This window comes from Octodon degus, unplaced genomic scaffold, assembly GCF_000260255.1.
Source record: "Octodon degus isolate 3935 unplaced genomic scaffold, OctDeg1.0 scaffold00034, whole genome shotgun sequence".
Taxonomy (NCBI): domain Eukaryota; kingdom Metazoa; phylum Chordata; class Mammalia; order Rodentia; family Octodontidae; genus Octodon; species Octodon degus.
Genome location: NW_004524610.1, coordinates 16,438,064 through 16,458,825, shown reverse-complemented (window position 1 = coordinate 16,458,825; position 20,762 = coordinate 16,438,064). Strand labels below are relative to the sequence as shown.

Here is a 20,762-nt window from a genome sequence, read left to right as displayed (position 1 = left end):
CAGAGCTGCAAAACATAAACTAAATCCTACTTTCGCATGTATGGCAGGCTGCTAGATATCAAGAGAATCTGTCACTCTTGTCATCCCCTAAATCATGCCATCTTTAAGTATCCCTTGTTAATCAGACCACATCTTTAATGAAAAATAAAAGTCCTTGGTTCCTAACAAGGATTATTGGGAAATTCAGTCAAGCACAAAAGCAGAGTTGCCTAGGAAATCCATGAACTAAAGACAGATCCAAAGTGGTTAACTATACATCATTATTTTTAAATTACTAGATTGTAAATTTACATTTCATTAAGATACGTAAGCATTCGACTGGGCATGGTGGCACAAGCCTGTTATCCCAGAACTGGGAGGCTGAAAATAAGAGGATCACTACGAGTCTGAGCTGCAGAGTAAGACCCTGTAACAAATACATAACTTAAAAATAAAAAAAAAAAAATAAAGATAGATAAGCATTAATTTATGTCAAAGTATCAGATTTGTACTCAAACAAAAATATAAAGGAAAATCAATTGGCTGAAACGAAAATGAAGGACAAGGAATTTTCAACACAATATTAATGGAGAGTGGTCATGGTGGCACGCGCCTGTAATCACAATGTTTGGGAGGCTGAAACAGGAGAATCACTACGAGTCCAATCTACGTGATGAGACCCTGCAGATCCTGTAGACCCTGTGCTAAAAGTACATTTAAAAAAAAAAAACAGAATGAATTCTCCATTGAGAAAGACCCTAGGATTTTGTTTGACAAGACTGGATTATTCTTAAAGAAAATTAAAGGGGAAAGAAAGACTCAGGTTTAAACTGAAGGAAGGTTTGATGTGTTCAGTGCTTGGATTTGCTGAGCTTTTTGGCACATGTGTTGGACTCCCAACGATCCAAACGAGCTTGATCCCTAAGAGCTTGCTGGGAAAGCACTTTATGAGGGAAGAGGTGAGGAGATGTGCAAGCGGAAGCTAAGACAAAAGGAAAGAACAAGAATGGAAACAGGAAAAACGGTCGACAACAGTCATGGAAGTTGGTGATGGAGTAGCATCACGGTGCTCTCTGGAGTCTCTGTTGTAGATGAAGCCTCCAGAGAGGTTCCTCCTGTGGAGCTACTTACATCGGCTGCTTTTCAGTGACTGTAGGGAGATAGGGAGCCATGTGGAGGTGGGACCCACAGAAGGACCATTTGTTTTGCATACATTTGCTTTTCAAGCTTAGGGGGAAAATGAAGAAGGTGAAGAAAGCTTGGGAAATTCTAGCTAACCATTAAGAAAAAAATCACTCTCAATATGAATTTCAAATGAACTGAAACTCAGAAAGATAGGAAAGGAGAATAATCTCCTCCCTCTTGATTAAGCCAAATAAGAAAAGCCCAGCAGCGAAAGGAGTCAGAGCCCCTTCTGTACTCTCAGTGAGTACCATGGTCCGTCCTCACACTGCTCCGAGCCCCAAGACTGTGTAGGGCATAGCACAAGCCGCCTTGCTCCTGAGGAGCTGACGTGCCGCCCATAGACATCACAGTGGCCCACGTCTGAACAATCTGAGGGGTTTAAAATTTTTTTTTTTTAGAGAAGTGTCTTCATTTCCACTTCATGATAGCTAAAAAAAATGAAACGAAACATGTCCATGAAGACAATATATGATAATTAATTTTAAATAGTTTCCAAAGTTTTTAAATCAAGGCTGCACTTTGCAAAAACACTGATTCTTTTCAAATATGTAAAAGAATAGGAGGAAAAAAATCAACAAAGAAACACTTCTACTACATGTCGGGAGATGGATACCTTTAATTTCATGAAGTCTCAGACTGCATCAGGCAAACAGAATCAAAGATTTCGACATTTGCCATGACTCAACATACAGCTTTAGGAAAACCTTGTAATTTCTCCATACTTCAGCTTCTCACCCTATAAAAGAAGTATATTACTTGAAATTTAATGCCCTCACCACAGTGAGAGTTTTGATTCAACATTTATAAAATGCTTTTTAGCTTCCCTGATTAAGAGGCAAAATACTGTAGTACTTGTATAATACACTTTCCAAAAAATATAAAGGTAGGTGGTTGGATTTTATGGAAAATGATACTTTACTTGAGAAATAAGGATCAGTCATATTTACTACCTCTCTGTTTCATTTGCTAAGTAATAAAAGTTACTTGTAACAGAAAAGTATCAAATTAATATTCAAGTCGGTTGAAGTGTTATCATCACAGCCTCTCCTACCTTGGGGAAAGGTGAGTTGTTTTGTTTTTCCAAGCTACCCCCCCATGTTTATATGGTGGAGTCAGGAATGTTGGGCATGGGTTTTGAAGGCCTCTAGCGTATTCACTGGTCTCTGGCTTTCTAATGCACTCTGCTCTTATAACCATAAAAGTACTCTTGAGTGCTTCTGGAAATATATAACAAATCCTTAATCAATTTAAGAGTGTTTTAACTGCATACATGAAATTTCTTGGGAGGAAAATGCTAGCTATTCTACACACATATAGTACTTAAGTTAGCGAAATAGTTCCTTCTCAAAGGCACAGGGCAGTTTCCCTATAGCCATATAATTTTCAGTTTTATGTGCATAAGACCTATTGAATCCCTTAGCATAACAGGAAATTCTGCAGGAAAAAAAAACCCACAAAAATTGATAGCCATATTTATCCAATGCCAGAGGAATATGTTAGCTATTTTGTGTTGGATTACTCTTTAAAGGCAGTAAATAACCACTGAAGGTTAACCAAAATCTTAACTAACCAGAACTATGGGAGCTAAATAGTTGGATACAGACTTGCCTACATAAAAGAAACTAAAGATAAAGCCAACCTCTTAATAAACTTCACGTTAAACTTCAGGCATCTTATTTTGCCAGCCTGGATTCAAATAGCAATTTTATACATTTTATTTCATTGATTTGAATTTTCACATTACATTTTCACAATGAGAAAACTATATTTTCATATTTAAAATTTGTAACTGCCATGCATGGTTATTACAGTAAGATATTGTAAGTTTTACAAGCACACTCAAAATGGTGCAACCCCATTTATATTCACCATCTTGTTAGCTAGAGCACAAATAATAATGATGTTAGAAAAGTTGTCACATGGCTTTTATGAAACAGATACAAGCATCACCACAGGGATGTAAGATATCATGCTCTTTTTCAAAAATACTTGGGAAGTTTCTGTGCAAAATACACATATATCTTCTTAATCCTGTATCTAGAATTTTAACTATAAGAATTCTTGGAAAATATACAGTGAGATATATACAAATCATTATTACAGGACTGGTGAGTGTAGCTTAGGGGTAGAGCAAGAGCAATTGCCTACTGTGAACAAGGCCCTACATTCAATAATAAACATGAATGTAAAAAGAAACAGTCAAAAGAAAAAGCATCCTAAATGTAACCCTTCTTTGTAATAGTAAAACCTTACAGATTAATTATATACCAAGGGAAGGAGAGCTAAATTATGAAACATCTGCAAATATTAAATAGCACCATCTAAAACCACACATACTAGCATGGAAAAATATTCAAGATTCAGCAGATCAAAACTCAGTTTAAAACATATAAAATGAAAATAAGTTACTTTTTCATGTAGTTCTTCCATTTACATATGTAGTGGAAAAAGAGGTCTAAAAGAAAGCAAATTAAAGCACAACTTACCCTGATTTTCAGGGAAAATAAATATAGTGGAGAAATGTACATTTTACTTTAATATATCTGCATTTTAAAAAGTTTAATGAAGTATAAAGTACACATGATAGAATACACCAATCAAAGTTGAAAGCTGATGAATTATTGAATAGCCACACTGATGTCACCAGCAACCAGGCCAGCATCAAGGGAATGAGGAGAGTTCGAAGTTCTGCCCCCTCCCCCTTCCAGCCCTCTCCTCTCAAAATTGACTCCAGTCATGCCTGTCATTCTGGTCTTCTAAATACATACTGCTTCTCATGTAATATCGGTTACTGCTACGCTGTCTCTCAAGTAAATGTTTGTTTGTTAAAAAAAAAAATGCCAATAAGTGAAAACAAGAGACAGGAAAGAAAATATCACAGGACTGACCCACTACAATGCTGTGAATGGTTGGATTTCTAAATTTCTGTGTAAAAATATGTAATTGTTTATTCCTCTTTTTTAATATTATATATACATATATTTTTTCCTTCATATTGTGTAGGGATTTAAAATTTAACATATCAATACTTAATGGAAAATACCTGTTCCATGTTACGTCTAAGATGTTTGATATTCAGACAGATAATGAGGTTAAGCTCAACTACCTGTGTTATAAGGTGATAATATCATTAAGCTTCTCTTTTGGAGGGTTAACAACTTAAGTTTTCAGACAAAAATTGGAGAAAAAGAAGGGCTGCGAGGACAGCCAACATTTTGGCCCTAGTCTTTCAAGGTCAGTGAAGACTCAGGACATAGGAAAACCTGTACTGCAACATACTGTAACTCAGTTGTGTCCCAGATTTTCTGATCAAGGAGATTATGGGGCCACAGAGGAAAGTGATCAATGATGTAAAGTGTGCCCAAGGAGAGTCACATGGAGAGAAAATATTCTATCAGGCTTTCACAGAGAGCAAATTGGTCAAGCAATGGTCATGACTTATCCAGATGGCTGACACTAACAAAGGATCTACAAACTGCTATACAGGATTCAGGGTAAATCCTGAGGGGATTTGACTGACCTTGTCAGATACAAAAGTTACATTTCTTGTTATATAGGTCTTGCTTTATCTTGGTCTTAACCATCCAGCAGAAAAATATAAAATCAAGGTATAAAACATAAAGCCATATTAATAAGCTGAGTTGTAAAAGGCTCAAGTAACAACTTCTCACACTGCCAGTCTTGTGGATAACCCACTACTATTATAGACTACTGGACTATATTGGATTATTTTGCTGAATTCACGCACCTACAATATTTAAATGGCAATGGAATACCCATCTCTGACAAAACTAAACAAAAGAGAGGATACAAATGAAGGACCATTTTGTATCTGTATGTACAAAATAGCTAGGATAGATAGCTACTTTCTCTTAATTCAATGAGAAGAAAGATTTATACTAATAGTGCTTGGACAGGATATCACGTCTGCATCTTGTACTATGAATAACAATATGCAATGCATTAATTACTGAAACTATTAATCAGTTTTGAGACTATTTTCTATTTGTTTCTCAATAAAATTAATTTAAAAACTATAAACATTTGAAGAAAACAATAAAACAACACATGAATGGGAAGTTACTCCATGTTCATGAAGTGGAAGAATTAATGTCTTTGAAATTTTTGTAATGTTAAAACCAATTTATAAATTATTATGTCCCCTATCAAAATTCTAATAAAATTTTTCACAGAAATAAAAAAGAAGTAACCTCAGTGCACCCATTTTAAAGCTATACCAAGTATAAATTCCTGTGTTTATGAAAAATGATTCTATATTTTTAATACATTTGCTTTAACAACACAGATTTCTCCTTCATTAGTTTATACCAATAAATAAATTTAAAATACATATTGAGCCTTTACAGTGAGCCAGGCAGTGATGCAAGTATCTTTCCTTTGAGAACTCAGCCATTCCTTCCCACAAGTCCTTCAGGCGGGTGCTATCGTTGTTACTATTCGCTAGTCACACCTGCTTGAACTGTGGCACACAGCAGCTAGTAGGTCACTTGTTCCACATTTTAGAGCTGGTGAATGGCAGATGCTGAACACACACAGAGGTGGTCACAATCCAATCTTTGCAACTGCTCGTCAGACAAACAAAAGCATCACCACGCACAGTTGGACCCCTGGAGTGTGTCCTGCATGAAGCTTTTCTGCTTTGCTTTGAGTAGCTGATGTAAATTCACTTCCTGTCCAAACTTTCCTGCACAGTCGATGGGGACGCTGGCTTCCCCTTCTGACCCGACTCCCTGATCCATACAGTGATCCACTAAAATACAGGGAAATAAGCTTCATCGGGATGTAGTGCAACCGTGTGCTGTGTTCAGAGATGACTCACAGAAGGAAATAAAACCACAATTTTTGAAGCTATTGGAAACAATAATCTTAATTTAATGTTATTTTTGGACATGGGGAGGGCTCCTTTTCCCCTAAATAAGCAAGTTTGTGGTTTTGAAGGGTCTTGCTCATCTTTGTGTGGAAAATGCCTAAAAACAAACCACCAGAAACTTAAACAAAAATTTTCCTTCACAGTCGTGCCTGAAAAAGACCTAATTGCTCTCACAAGAGGACATACATACTTTTAACAGACACGTCTGGGAAAGTTTGGCCTCCATGTTCTAAATAATAGATAGAACATACTTTCTCTAGGATTAAATTAAGAATTCTGAGATTAAAAGTTTTTAAAATTCATGAAGTTTATTTGAGCACAAAAGCAATAGAAGAGGCCGTTTGTTCCTAGAGAAACCTGGGAGCGTGAAGAGCACGAACCTCAAACAGAAATCTGTCACATTTTGTTCAGTTTATTTAAAAATGCCAGTTGATGTTGGACGTACCTTTCTTCCCCTGGAAAAATCAGTTACACCGGAGTACAAATAGAGATTTAAAGAAATCAAAGTAGAAAATAACTGACAACCAGCTTCACGACCATAAGCAAAAGAGAATTAATTTTGTGAAATGTAAATAGTTTTCATTGTTTTGGAGATGCCTGGCTTTGCAGCCCACGTCCTTTGAAGCTATGCGTGCAAGAATATGGTTTCATGCACAGGTTCTATATGCCTGTTATTTGACAGCCATCCGTATGCCTGGGATGTGACACTACAAAGGGGAAAAGGTACTATCTTTCCTCTCAGTGAGTTCAGAATCCTTCTAGAAAACCAATTCGTACACAATTAGCACCAACAAAACATGTTGCCACATTAATAGTGCAAATAAAGTGCAATGGTATTACATAGAGAAAATAATTAATTCTGCCTGAGCCCTAGAGAATGTTTCCCTGAGGAGGCGACATTCGAGCTAAGCCTTGAAAGATGAGCAGATTTTCTATCCAGGTAAGCAGCCAAAGAGTAAAAGGCAAGCAGGCTAATGCAGCTGGGACGATGGAGGAAGACAGTGTGAATATGCTGAGAGAGAAAGGAAAATGCTTGCTTGTCCTACACAAAAACTGGTAAGCTTCACTACATTCAGATACAAAGATTCAATCTGAGAAAGTACATATGTACCTTAAATGCTCTAGAGGGTTCCCTGATTTATGAACAGGGGAAATGCTCATTTGTAAGCATGGACCCTCTGTTTTGGCTGTTCTTCAGTGGCGTGGAGCTACTGGCCTTCCCATTCAATGTCTGGCATATAGTGCTGGGATGGGCATGGGATTAGTTGTGCCTTCTTTGGCCTTCCTGACAATGAACGCTGCACAACTGTCCTGTACTATATGATGAAAATTCATCATTTAAGCTTCCCACTTAAATTTCCCCAAACCCAGCCCCTTTGCTGTGGTTGTCACAGGGCACTGGGCTACTCACACCCATTTCTACTCTGCTGAAAGTGGTTGTGCACATGCAGGGTGCAGGATCTGCTTCTCTTAGAAAGACATTGCGGTCACGTTCAGTGGGTATGTTTACAGCAACTTTCTGTACTAAAGCCACTTCAAAAATTAGTTTTTAAGTCATGGAGATAGTGTGCGTGAAAGTGCATGTGTGCGCGCGCGCACGCGTGTGTGTGTGTTCAAGTTCCTCCACCCCACGCACTTGAATATCAGTATGTAAATGATGAGAAATCTCTACATCAGTCACCTGTCTCCACCCACAATGGTTATCTGATTGACACAATACACAGCAGCCACTAAGTTAGATCATACATACTTGTGGAATTTCAAGAATATTTGCAATTGCTAATAGAATAAAAAAGTCTACCCTTAATGAAGTATAAATCTCTCTCTCTCTCTCTCTATATATATATATATATATATATATATATGCAATGGTTCACAGTCCAAATTAATTTTCACATTCAACTCAAAACTTATGTAGACATTAGCTGCCCTCCTTTTATTCTCACTGCATTTACCCATTTAGTTCAAGTAATTTTGAGGACATTTTTCTTATACACCTAAGCCAACTAGGGTTGGAGTTCAGACTATAGTCACAGCAATTATGTTCAATAATTAGATAAATTGCATATTTTAAGATTGACCCCAAAATTAGAGCAAAGGATGTTAGATTTGTTAATTCCTCAAGAATTCTTACATGCAACATCTTCAGTTTTCCTTTCTCAGGGTTATACAAGTGTTATAAAATTCAACTTCCTGAACTTGTGATAGAAATAAAAGGCTAAAACATATTTTCTTTGATTTTAGAGAGGATGTGGCTAAATAATAAACTTAAGCTTCATACGTGCTACGTAGGCAAGAGCCTCAACACTTAAGGACACCTCTGGCACCATTTGAAATCTCTCATTACTAATGAACAAGTGATTTAATTCATTAAGTCTTTTAATTTTAAGTCTGTCATGATGGTTAGAAACTTTATCCTTTATAACGCTATAGACTAAATCCAGTAAAAATTCTTTAAATGACTTAAGATTCTTATTACTAAATGTCTATCTATGGAAAAAGACAGAGAATTGTCATTATTCAAAAATGGCTCAAAAGTATTTACTAGTAAGTGCCATTTTAAAAAATGGTAAGACTAGGGCCTGCCAAACAGCTCAGCAGATTAGGGCACCTGCAAGGAGGTACAGGGGCTGGGGGTTCAATCCCTGGGCCTGCCGTGCAAGCCCTGTCCTTCAAGTATGCAGAGGTGGCAGTTGAGACTGGACTTGGTGGCGTACACCTGTAATCCCAGGTATTGGGAGGCTGTAAACAGGCGGATCACTATGAGTCTGATCTACTAGTGAGACCCTGAACACCCTGTAGACCCTTCCCTAAAATACAAAAAATAAAATAAAATAAAAATGGTAAGACTAGATATAGAGGCAATTCAAATAAATATTTACTTCTTTAATACTCTTCCAGCAATTCTGCACCACCTATGTATTATTTCCAGAGAAGGAAACTATATTGAAGATGACCAACCTGTCTAAAGTGTATCTTTAATGAGTTCTATGCGGGGTTAATCTATCAATGCAGACCAATTAGAACTGTTTGACTTTGTGTTTAAACTCAGGAGGAAGAAATCAGGCTTCTCCACACTTGACTGGAAATATAGCAGTGTCTTATGCAGAGCCCTGCGAAGCTGAGTAAATACTGTGCCATATCAAGGCTTGCACAAGTTAGAATAGCTCAAAATGTAGCCTCATGTTTTCCAGGATGACCCCAGAGTACCAAATCTGTATTGAGTTTAATAAGGGTCCAATTTATGTGACATATTCCAGCAGCCCCAAAAGGATTTTCAGATCTGAAAATCTCTAATATTTTGCATGATTTAACATATGACACATAATCACAGTCCAGTAATATTCATATTGGATATTTCTCGAAATGCTTTCTGTATATGTACACATTAAATGCTCACCAGAAATCCATGAGGTATGTCTATTACATGAGAAGACAGAAGCAAAGTCAATTTAGGTAATAAAAAGTTTTCCATAACACAGTATCAAAGATAAAGTTTGAAGTCAAGGAGCCTGGTTCCAGATTCTTGCTTTTGCCCACTCTCTTATATGTCAAGAATCTGAATTTCAACTACTATGAAATATACATACTGATAAGATTTTTCATGATCCTAGGTTTATCCAATAAATCAGTAACTCCCTAATGGTGGAAAATAGGTACCTAGGTGCACACACACACACACACACACACACTCACACACACACACACACACACACACACACACATCACCCATCCCTAGAACCTAGACCTTGATTCAGAGCAGTCATTCTACTGGATTAATATTCAAATACTCTAAGCTTGATTGTAAGGTCTTCCTGGTGAAGGAATGGTCATAGCTCTTTCCTCTGTCTCAGGAGATGTTCTTGTATGCCCAGTGTCACGTATACTGCAATAGAGACACAAAGGTGACAAATAAAGCTCTTTGCTCTGGTAAACTCCCAGTCTAAAATAGAATTGAGATGAGTGCAATCCACTACACATCAGCACTGCAAGTGCTGTGGAAATGGTAGAAACTGGGTGCTTCAGGAGTAAAGAGAAACTAACAACTTAGCCTATGAAAGAGGTAACATTTTGCCTCTTAAATCTTGAAACAGAAGTAGAAAAAGTAGTCATGGGGCAGAGAATAGTTTTGCACATAGAATTCATTGAACCAAGAAGCAAAGTGGAAATGACCAAGATGTACTTGAAAAGGTCAGTTTTCACATGCTGGGGAGGAGAGGTCTCCTAAGTTGGTGATGAGAGATGACAATGGTAACCCGGGAAAAGATTCCAGAATGAGGGGCCTTACAGGTTGTCCTATAAATCCTGGAATTTGCCTTGTAAGTAATGTAGAATTTTTAAATTAAGTTTGTCTAGGAGGGATCTGATGAAAATAGTGGGTAAATGTGGTTGATTATCTTAGGGATGAGAGAATCATTGAGACAGCTCCAGCACAGGTCAGGGCAAAACCCCAACAGAAGCATTAAGAAACCACATGCCACTTGTTATGATGAGAACAGTACTGTGACCAAGTATATGTAAGCTCAGTGTCCACCTAGAACTAACCTGAGCAACTGAAGATTAAACATGTGACATGGGTTACAATGACTGATTCACTAGGATATGCTTTCCTGTAGAAAGGCAAGTCAAACTCTAAGATAATTATCATATTTGCATCTTGTACTATGAATAACTACTATGAAGACAGCAATATGCAATGTATTAATCATTGTAACTGTCCTACTAACCTGTTTTGAAACTGTGTTAATGCTATTTCTTGCCAATAAAATTAATATAAAAATAAGATAATAGCCCAAAAAAACTTCAAAGCTATACAAAATAGGAAGATGCCTATTCATCCTATACTTTTTGCATTCATCAATTTTTTCAAGACATCACCATTACTGGTAATGTAAACACATTTAATGAGCATTTCCATTTGTACAAAATTTTCCTAAGTATTTTTATGAACAACTACATTCAACAGTAATATATGTTTAAAATTCCTGCTCACTCTAAGAAAAATAAAATTGTAGAATCATTTTAACACCTGGTGTTTATGTTAAATATTTCAATAGAAATAGTGGTTTAATTAGGTTTACTGAGGTTTGAATTCTTAGCAGTTACCCAAGAGAAGAATATTTGAATTTACTGAAAGACATACGAAAGGAAATGCGAACATGACTCATCCACCTTGTGATTAAATGCGGCCAGAATTCCTTGAGTCATAACAATACAGGAATATGCATTTCCATTCAAATATAAAAATTCAGTGAAAAGAATTAACTAACATAGAGATCTGTTGTGTCCCCATGTGATCGCTCCTTCAACATACCAGCCCATTAATTTAGAAAACTCAGTCTCTCAATTAGAACATTTGAGCCTTTTCAAATTGTTTACCATTAAGAAGTTCAAAGTCAAAGGTGAAAGTCAACGAACAACTCAAAGCACAGTGTATATGCAAAGGTCCATGAACCGTGTGCATGAACTTGTGGAGAATAAGCCCTACAGATATAAATATATATAGTACACCAGCTTGATTAGGGGCAGAGCTAGAGCCTAAGCATGCTGTGTTGTGAGTAGAACTAAACTCAATATGAATGTAAAGGGAAAAGATTCCCCAATACAACAATCCTGTGCATAAGTGTGCTCTATTGGCTTTGCTGAAAGTGGAAGTTCTATGTGTCAACATCATGAGTAGTATTTATGTTTTTAGAGTTTAAAATGTGATTAGTAAGAATATTCAACTTCTGTGTATGGATATATAAGTAGACCCAATTTATCACATGCAGAGATGTTCTATGCTACTTGAGAGTTTGCAGGGTTTGTTTATTTCTAGAGTTGTTTTAGAGTCTCCCAGTGTTACAAGGGGTAGCCTGAAACTCTTAGGCTCAAGCAATCCTCCTGCCTTTATTTCTTGAATATCAGGAACTATGGGTGTAAGTTGTCACTTTTTTTTTGTTAATTTTTCTTTTAGACAGGATCTCAGTGAGATCAGACTGCACAGCAAAGTTGTCACTTTTTGAGGATGACACCCCAGCATGCTAGAGCAGGTATACTTTGAATCAAGTGTTTCATCAAAATATTTGTCCTTTTTGCCTGAATTCCCATACACTTGAAAAGCCCTTGCAAAGAATTTAAGGACCAGTAATAGAAGGGTGCAAACAGGCTGAGCAATTCTCTGCTCACTGAGTCCTGCATCAGGAAAAGCAGTGACATGTTTCAGCACTGGACATACCACCAACTTCCCTTTCAATAAAGGGTTCTGCAGCCAAATACAAACTGAATAAAAATGAAAATTACTGCTTTCCTAAATATTACAATTTTAAAATACATTATTCATAGGTTCCCCCAAAGAGGCTTAAAAATACAAAGTTTGATATTCATAAATTAAAATTATTTCCAAAATATAGATGATCTTGTTATAACTTCTGCCACCTCTAAAAATCCACTCATCTCTGTGTAATAACTTATTCCTTATTAGTTGGTTCAACATAAAATTATAGATCTAAGATTTTAAACCAGCATTCAGGGCTAAAGAACAAAATTATAAAGCTGATAACATTTATCCAAAGGATAAACCTTGAACAGCAAAGGAAAATGCTGCACAAGTTCCAATAGTCCTATGAGTAAGTTTTTGAAGGTTGGTAACACAGAATGTTTTTCCAAATTCATTCATTTACATCCAACCTCCCTTCACATTTTTGGCTATTTAGGCCAACCACTTGCTCACTGTCACTTAATATTTTAAAATGGGTATTTTAAATTGTTTTACTTAAATATTTTTGTGGCCTTGTCTTTAACAATATAACCCATGAAATTATAGGCTTACTATGACTTTTGATATATTTTTCTAATATCTAGTTATCCCTACATAAGTAACAACATAAGTCAAATCTTTGTGCACCAGTTCATAAAAACACAATGTAGATGAGAATTGGTAGCCATCTGGTTAGCACAAGCCTTCGGGATAAAAGGTGTTGGGGTCAAATGGGAAATTAGGATCCTTACTCCACCCTACTATATGACTGGGTCTCTCCTTCTTAATCTGTAAAATGAGAATAATAAAAACCCTAATTTATGGCATAGTTGAGAAGATTAAAATTAGCTAATCCACATAAAATATTTAAAACAACATTTGGCATAAAATAAATCCTCACAAAATATTAATTAGGATGTTAGAATGGTGATAATGTTTCATGATATGAGGATGAATTACTGGACAGAAAGATTGTTACCCTCTGAATACTAACTCAAGTGTTTTATAGACCTTAGGACATACATATACTTAAGAAAATATAACTAAGATAAGAAATTTGAATACGGGTATTTTATGTTGGGTGACAAAACTTCACTTTGAAAATATTCAAATGTGATTATAGGCAATCAGATTTTGCCTATATCAGCCTATAAAAACACACGTAGGGAGAATTTTAAAGCCTTAAAATGACAATTCAGATCCTTCTTCCAACTGTACATTAAAATCAATTTTCTTACTGTTAGTTAATAGAAATTTTAAACATTAACATATTTTAAAAATATTTTATACGAGGAGAAATTCTAATATTTCAATAAGGTGTCTTTCTGCATAAGTCACGCACAGAAATCTCAGGGTGAGAAAGGGGCCAGAGCAACACTGTATGGTTTCAGATATCGAGCTATACTATTATGTCAGTGCTAAGATCAATTAGCGCCTTTTGATAACAGGAAAGGTTACAGTGAAACCCAGAGGTACACCCTGAAACTGTGTTAAACCACCATAAAAATGTGGGTTTGATCCCTCAAAATGGTTTCTATTTTTAAATTCATCATGTTCATCTTTTTCTGGAGGAAGGAAACGAGTTAGGGGGCAAAGGACAGCGGTCTCTCCATTTCCACTGCCTCTCTTCTAGTAAATCCAGGGGTGGAGAAAGGCGGGAATCAGGAGCTACAGGTTTACGTGACTTCTCACCAAAGAACACGCGAGTGTGCAGCGAACATTAGATGACGGTGATGTTTACAAAGCCTTCGACCCTCCTGAAAGCATTTAAATATCTGACTCTTGTTTATTTTCTTCCACTCACTGGAGATCAAGTCAAATGACACCAAGTTTGGCTCTATGTCCAGTTTCATGCATATTCACTGCTACTCCACATTAAAACACATCTAACTGCAACACACAGCACTGCACACACACACATTACAATTAAACACACAGTTGTAACTCACCCATCTGGAGGGCAAATGCCTGCAAAAGCAAGTCCTTTCTCAACTGACTAGAAAAATTTCACGAGAGAAGCAGGTACCTGCATGCTGCCCCTTGCCCCTGGTGTTGATTTCCTTCACCCAGTAACCATTGTAATAAAATCCCCCAACTGTATTTCTGAATACAATTAGTTTAAGATACACTACTGAGCGACGCATTATAAGAATTTAGCATATGTAAGGATAATATCCGTTTGAAAAAGAAACTGTCAAGATTGTATTCTCATGGAAAAACTACCACAGTGTTTGATACAGGCTTGCTCAGCTCTTCAATGAGAGGATTCCAACATTCTCCCACTTCGGATAGCCCACTTTTCTATTTATTGCTTACATGAATGATCCGAAATATTTACAACCAGACAGTACCTAATTTTAGGTTTTAAGTGCTTTAACAGCTCCATGAAATATGATCAGCAGCTGCAATACAAAACTATGGTGAATAAACTCCTTATAAAGGGGGGCCTGTTTTTACTGAATGTTCAGGGTTCTTGCATTTTCGTTGATAGAAAAAAAAAAAAGATAATGAAAAGCCATAATAAGTACTTACATTCTTAAATTACTTAACACTTCACTAAGTCGAGGAAGGGATTATCTCCCCTCATTTTGAATTCTGAGTAAAAAGTGTGAAGTTTCAGTGAGTGGAATAAGTTTAATTTTATTATGTAAATGTTTGGGCATGAATGTTCCAATAGTTTCAATTTTTATATCAATAATTGTAGGTTCTCTACCATTCTACTTTTCTAAAAGGTCTGGATAAGTTAATTCCAATGTGTAAAATAAAATAATATCAGGCCACATAAATATATTTTTAGATGCGACCTCAGTCATTTAGCACTTGCGACACAGACTGAAAACATGAAACAGGATACTCTATTTCCCATGGCTCTGTAAAATTTATTTACACCCCAAATCACAATATAAGTAAAAAAGAAAGTCTTAGAAATGGAGAGCTTTTTTTTTCTTTTCTAACACAGAGAGGATTTTACAAAAGAAAAAATAAATTACTTTATAAAAATAAAAATGACAAATCACTCATCTGCCAGTCTCCCCCTGAGAAAAGAAATTTCTAGGCATACAATTTTTTCACCCAGCTTCTAGAAATCCTCTACAATTCAACTTTTCTGTTACTTAATAACTTGTTATTTTTACATAAATTTGAAGTTTTTCAATGTCCAAGCTTAAGCATACTACTTGACACAAGTAGTACTTATGAGTATATGTAACTATTCCAGAGATGAGAAATTACATTTCCAATATTTAATAAAAATAAGAGCCAATGCAAAAAGAATCGAAGAAATCTTGTTATAATTGTGAAACAGACTTTAATTAAGACGACCTTAAAATGTGGAAGCACACTTATTTTCAGGAAGCTTACAAAGGAAACTAGGCTTTTGAAAATCACATTGATTTTAGACCTTTCCTTAGAAAAGACAGTGATACACACATCCCTAATAATGAGAAAAAGAAAAAGTTTCATCTAATTATGTTGCAAAGCTATTATTTTCAAAGATTTTCCTGTTCTTGTAGTTACTTCTAAAAAACTGGTTAACTTTGAGTGACCTGCAGTTTTTAATCAAGTGGAACAAACTATTTACATGGTTCATAGTAACAATAAAGGTGAGCGCAGTTGTGTCTGCGTTTTGTATTGTTGCCATAAAACTCGGATTATGGCAGTGTCACTCCACACCAAACAGTTTGTCTCTTGTTACTACTGCTTTTTATTTCTTGGGATAATGTTATTTTTTAAAAATACACAGAAGTCTGAATGCAATACGTTAAAGCACATCTTATTAGAAATCAAACATTTTGTTTCAAGATTCTCCCCCTGCCCCCTTCCCTGGTTGTTTTGGTTCTTCAGGTGTAAGCGAGACATATTTTAAAAGTTAAAAAAAAATTAAAAGATTATGTCTGTTCAAAACCAAACTGTAACCAGGAAAGTTATCAACCAGTGTAATTCTTGTCCCAAGAAGGTTTTAAAAATAAAAATATGGAAAATCAGGTCAACACAAACAAAAACACCGTCACTTTCAGTGCTATCATCCACCCAGGTGGAAAAGAAACTCCAGGAGCCTCGGCCGAGCCCGCGGGGGCTGCGCTCTGCTGCACCTCCCAAGCCCGGCACCCGCGGGAGTGAAATTGACAAGCGCCAGAGGGTGCAAAAGTGGCCGCTGCGGAGAACAGGAACAAAATGCCATAATCCAGAAGATAGATTTCGCTCCAACAGTTACGTTGATCCCAGGGTGCCGAGCCAAAGGGGGAAAGGGAGAAAGAAAACTGTTAAGTATGAGCTCTTAATGTGAAACCCAACCTGTGGGTCCTCTGAGGTATCAGATTTTGGAAGTGTCTGTAATGACAGCCAGGAAAGCAAATTAATGGCCAACAGCCTACTGGGTTTGAACACGAGACTCCAGTTACCTCCTCATAGATCAAGTACACAACGCACACGCACACGAAGGTGCTCCACGTGGAAGTTCTCGGAAACCAAAACACAAGCCCGGCAGCGACGCTGCACGCTGGCCCATAGAATCGAAGGACCTGCACCTTCCCGACTGCCCCCCGGTTCTGATTCCTGAACTACCTGTGCACCCGCTGGGTAGTGGCAGAGACAGGCGCCAGGGACCAGAGAAAGAGCAGGATCCCCAACACAGCACCTTCCACGCGCACTGTCACCCAGAGCGAGCGCAAGCCCAGTTCGCCTGCTCCGGACACGAAACGCTGACCGCGTGGTGGTAAAGAGGGACGCTACCGCCCCAACTAGAGAAGACAGGAAAAAAATCTAGCTGCGCTCTCTGCTTTCCCCAGATGCGAAACCGCTAGATTTGGTCAACAAATTCCCTAATGGCCCCGAGCGATTCCGAATCTTGCGTACAAAGAAGGCGTGGGGGGGGGGGGGTCTTTAAAGTGGCGCCCAAGGAAAGTTTTGAGTTGCTGCGTGTCACAGAATAAAACGAACGCACACATTGTCTACTTCCAATCCCACTTCACCATGCAAAGGGCAGGAGGGGGAAGAGTTGTTTCAAGTCCCAAAATGGTCCCAGACCCCAGACCACGCAAGATTTCAAAGGAGAGAAAAACCTGCTCTCCCCGCCAGGTCCCTTTGCTTGGAGAAGTTAGACTCCCTTCAAGGCATCCGCGTCTCGAGCCAATGAACGCGACTCTTCTGACGAGGCGCCTCTAATTTCACGGACCCTGGCAAACGGTGGGAGACTTTCGGTTCACCCCACATAAAAACGATTCAAGTGGGATCGCCGCAGTTGAAAGCCGGGTCAGTGCCTGAGAGTCCACGCGCACCGGCAACCAGACAACCCAGGCGCCTGGAGCACTCCGGGGACACTGGGTCAGCATCCTTGAGCCTGGGCTAGTTAGGGGGTTATCACCACGTCCTAAACCACAGGGGCCAAATTTAGAGGGGACGTTGGCGCACACGTCGCTGCGAGGCGGGGGTGGGGTGCGTGTGGGAGCCCAGCAAACTCTTTGGGCGCCCAGCGCACTGAGGCCCGTCAGGGGGCTGACCGCTCCTAGGAGACCCTGGGAGAACCGAGACGTCCTCCCGAACAGAGCACAACACCTAGGCATTGCCGGGGCCTGGGCCCCTGGGGACGGGACACCCCGTCCTCGCGGGCCTCCTACCCAGGACTCCAAAGTCCGCGCACCTTTCCGTTGGGACCCCGGTCTCCAGCACAACCGCATATACTTTTAGGGAAGCCCAGGGGGCTCCTTAACTCCAAACTCCCGCGCGTTCGCCGGTTAGTCGAGGAGGAAGAGGGCCACTCACCTCCTGTCTCCCGGGCCGCCTCGGGCTCCCCAAGTTCTTCGGTCTGAGCCTCAGCTCTGCGCGCCGTCCTTAGGTGTTTATTCTCGCTCCTTCCAATGTCTAAGTTTCCCCTTCGCGTCGTGTCTCTGGTGAAAACAAGACATCCCCTTTGGTCACCCCCAACAAACAGCGTACACAAATGGGGGAGCAACGGGGCGGGGGGAGCAGCCGGCTGCGAGGGGGAGGAGAGGAGCCCAAGTCTGCACTGGCGGCCCGGGAGAAAGTAGAAGAAAAGGCAAAGAGCGCGCGCCCAGCTGTGCTCCGCGCCCCAGCTTTTCCTGAGGCTCCTTCCCCTCCAAGGCAGCGGCCCCTTCACGTGGACCGGGTGGAAGTTTTGCTCGGAAGCCGGGAGCCGCCCAAGCGTGCGCCCCGCGGCGGGCAGCCTGGCACTGCGCGGACTGGGGGAGCACGTCGCCGCCGGTGACTTCGGGCTCGGGTGGCCTCCGGGCGCGCGGGGGGCGGGGGCGAGAGCAGACCGGTTCTTTTTTTATTGGACCTTGGGAGAACGCCTGTTGTCATCCTTTGCGGTCTCGCGTGGGGACCGCCCGGGGCCTCGGGGCCCTGGGTGTCCCTGGTGGCGCCACGGTAATCTCCGCGCCGCCCCCACCCCGCCCCCACCCGGCCTGGCGGACCGCTGCCGCGGGGCAGAGGGGGAAGGGGAGGGACCGCCGCCTGCGCCCCTCCCTGTGCGCTGTGCGAGGGAGTCACGGTCCTTCCCCACCTGCTGCTGCGGAGCAGCGTGGACTTGCCTGAAACTCCGCGGCTCCGGGGTTCCGGAGTGCAGGCCACTGCGGGCCTCCTGCCGGACTCATCGCCACTTACCCAAAGGAGACGGAGACCGAAGGGACTTCGCCTACTTGCAACAAGGCAAAATAAAAACCAGCCCGCACCAGACTGAGGACAAACGGGAAGAAGTGCTCTTTTCCGTGGAGATGTGTGCTAGGAGGCATTAAGCAGTCCGCAGATCGCCGGGCTAGGAAGGGCCTGGCACCTTCCAGCGCCGGGTGCAGGTACAGGCATCTCTCCCAGACGCCCAAAGGTCATGCAGCAATTCCTGACTTCCAAGGCAGCGTCCCAGCTTCCACAGGCACATTGCTGAAATGACATTTAGAGCCCAAGCCTCCTGCGTATGCATTATGCTTCAGTATAGGACCTTATACTCTACACACACATAGGACAGTCACACCCAGGAGCCGCAGCAAAGGACAGCGGACAGTTCATATCCACTTAGTCACTGTTTCTTTCTGTTGCCTATTTCAGCATCATCTTCTTTGCTACGTGGGTAATGTCTTTTAATTGATAGAGGATTTACTGTCAGCTACTACACTGATCCCTTCTGGCACGTGTGAGTTCATTTCTCATGATAAGTCTACAGTAGTCTTTGTGGTTAAGCCTGTATAAAAGACGAGGAAACCAAAGTCTAAAAGAAACCCAAGTACCTTTCCCAGAGAGAAGCCCAGAAGGCTAGAACCCAAAAGCCCTCAGCAGCACCCTTCATTGCCTTAGGTATGTCTTGGCGATAGCACATTAAACAAAAGAAGTTATCCCCATTCAAAGAAAATTTAGTTTTCCTATTTTATTACCTAAGTTACACCCCGAAAAAAATGAGAAGAAAGATTTCATCATCTATTTTAGGTTGGCCACAAGCAAGCAATATCAGCACTATGACATTCAAAGGGAAGACACAACATTAAATATTTGTCGCTTCAATTTAGTTGTTAATGAGTAAAGCATTGTGTACAGCTAAAAGGGAATGGAGAAAACAGGGTTGTGAATTAAACTGATAAAGGTACCTTCCCAGATCTCAATCAGGTCTCTGAGTGTTTTCCTCTACAGATTTATGGTTCTAATGGTAGGAAACACCTTGTGTGTTTGGGGGGGTGGGATTGGATCAAATGGGATTTGGAGTGTGGCTTATTCTGGCCTAAAAAGGAATGCTAGTTAATGTACTGTTAAGCAAAAATACCAAGGGGCAAGTTTGATGAATTTCTCTACCTCAGCTCAGAGAGAAACTAAGGGTTAAGAATGTTTAGCAATTTCTTGCTAAGTAGAAAACCTAAGATTCAAACTTTGTCTTGAAGTAACACCAAGATCTCCTCAGCCTCCTCAATGCTACTAATAGCAACAGCAGTCATAGTAGTCGTGGTGGTCATGATTCTTCATACAGTATATATATTACAAACTAAATGCATAATTAAAATATGAATCATTCAGCGTCTGAGCATGCCCTGTGTCTCTAGCAAGTAGCATAGGTGAATTAAGACAATGCTGAATTCAACAGTTTCTTCAGAAGTCCACAGATTTGTAATCTTGTTTTAGTATAAATCATTACGTGTTAGCTTTACCTCTAAATAAATGTAGAGAGGTGCATAATCAGCATAAAATGAAAGTTGGTCCATCATTAACACAGTTTCTAGCTGGTCTCATGGCTTCTTCATAGAATCAGATTTTCCACATGGTGACCTTGCCTTCAAGGTTATTTTGCTGGCACATAGTTTTTATACATCTACCCAAGAATGTGTTTACAGACTATCCAAATAAATTCAGAATCATATGACAATATTATTCAATTTCTTATAATTACTAAGAATGGTCTTAAGTATACCTGTGTTACATGGATACCGTTAAAAGTAAAATAAAATGTCATGTTTTCAGTCTTAATTTAAATAA

General features: G+C 39.6%; 1 protein-coding gene across 7 annotated transcripts in view; it reads right to left on the bottom strand.

Annotated features, from left to right (window-relative positions):
• Positions 1-19,876, bottom strand: part of Eya4 (EYA transcriptional coactivator and phosphatase 4) — a 286,279-nt gene extending 266,403 nt beyond the window's left edge. For 2 of the 7 annotated variants that reach the window (XM_023714200.1, XM_023714202.1), the window contains exon 1: positions 18,054-18,550. The gene's annotated coding sequence lies outside the window, so the exon portion shown is untranslated. The other 5 variants (XM_004630276.2, XM_023714201.1, XM_023714196.1 and 2 more) reach the window with 4 other exon arrangements.
• Positions 19,877-20,762: the final 886 nt, after the last annotated feature.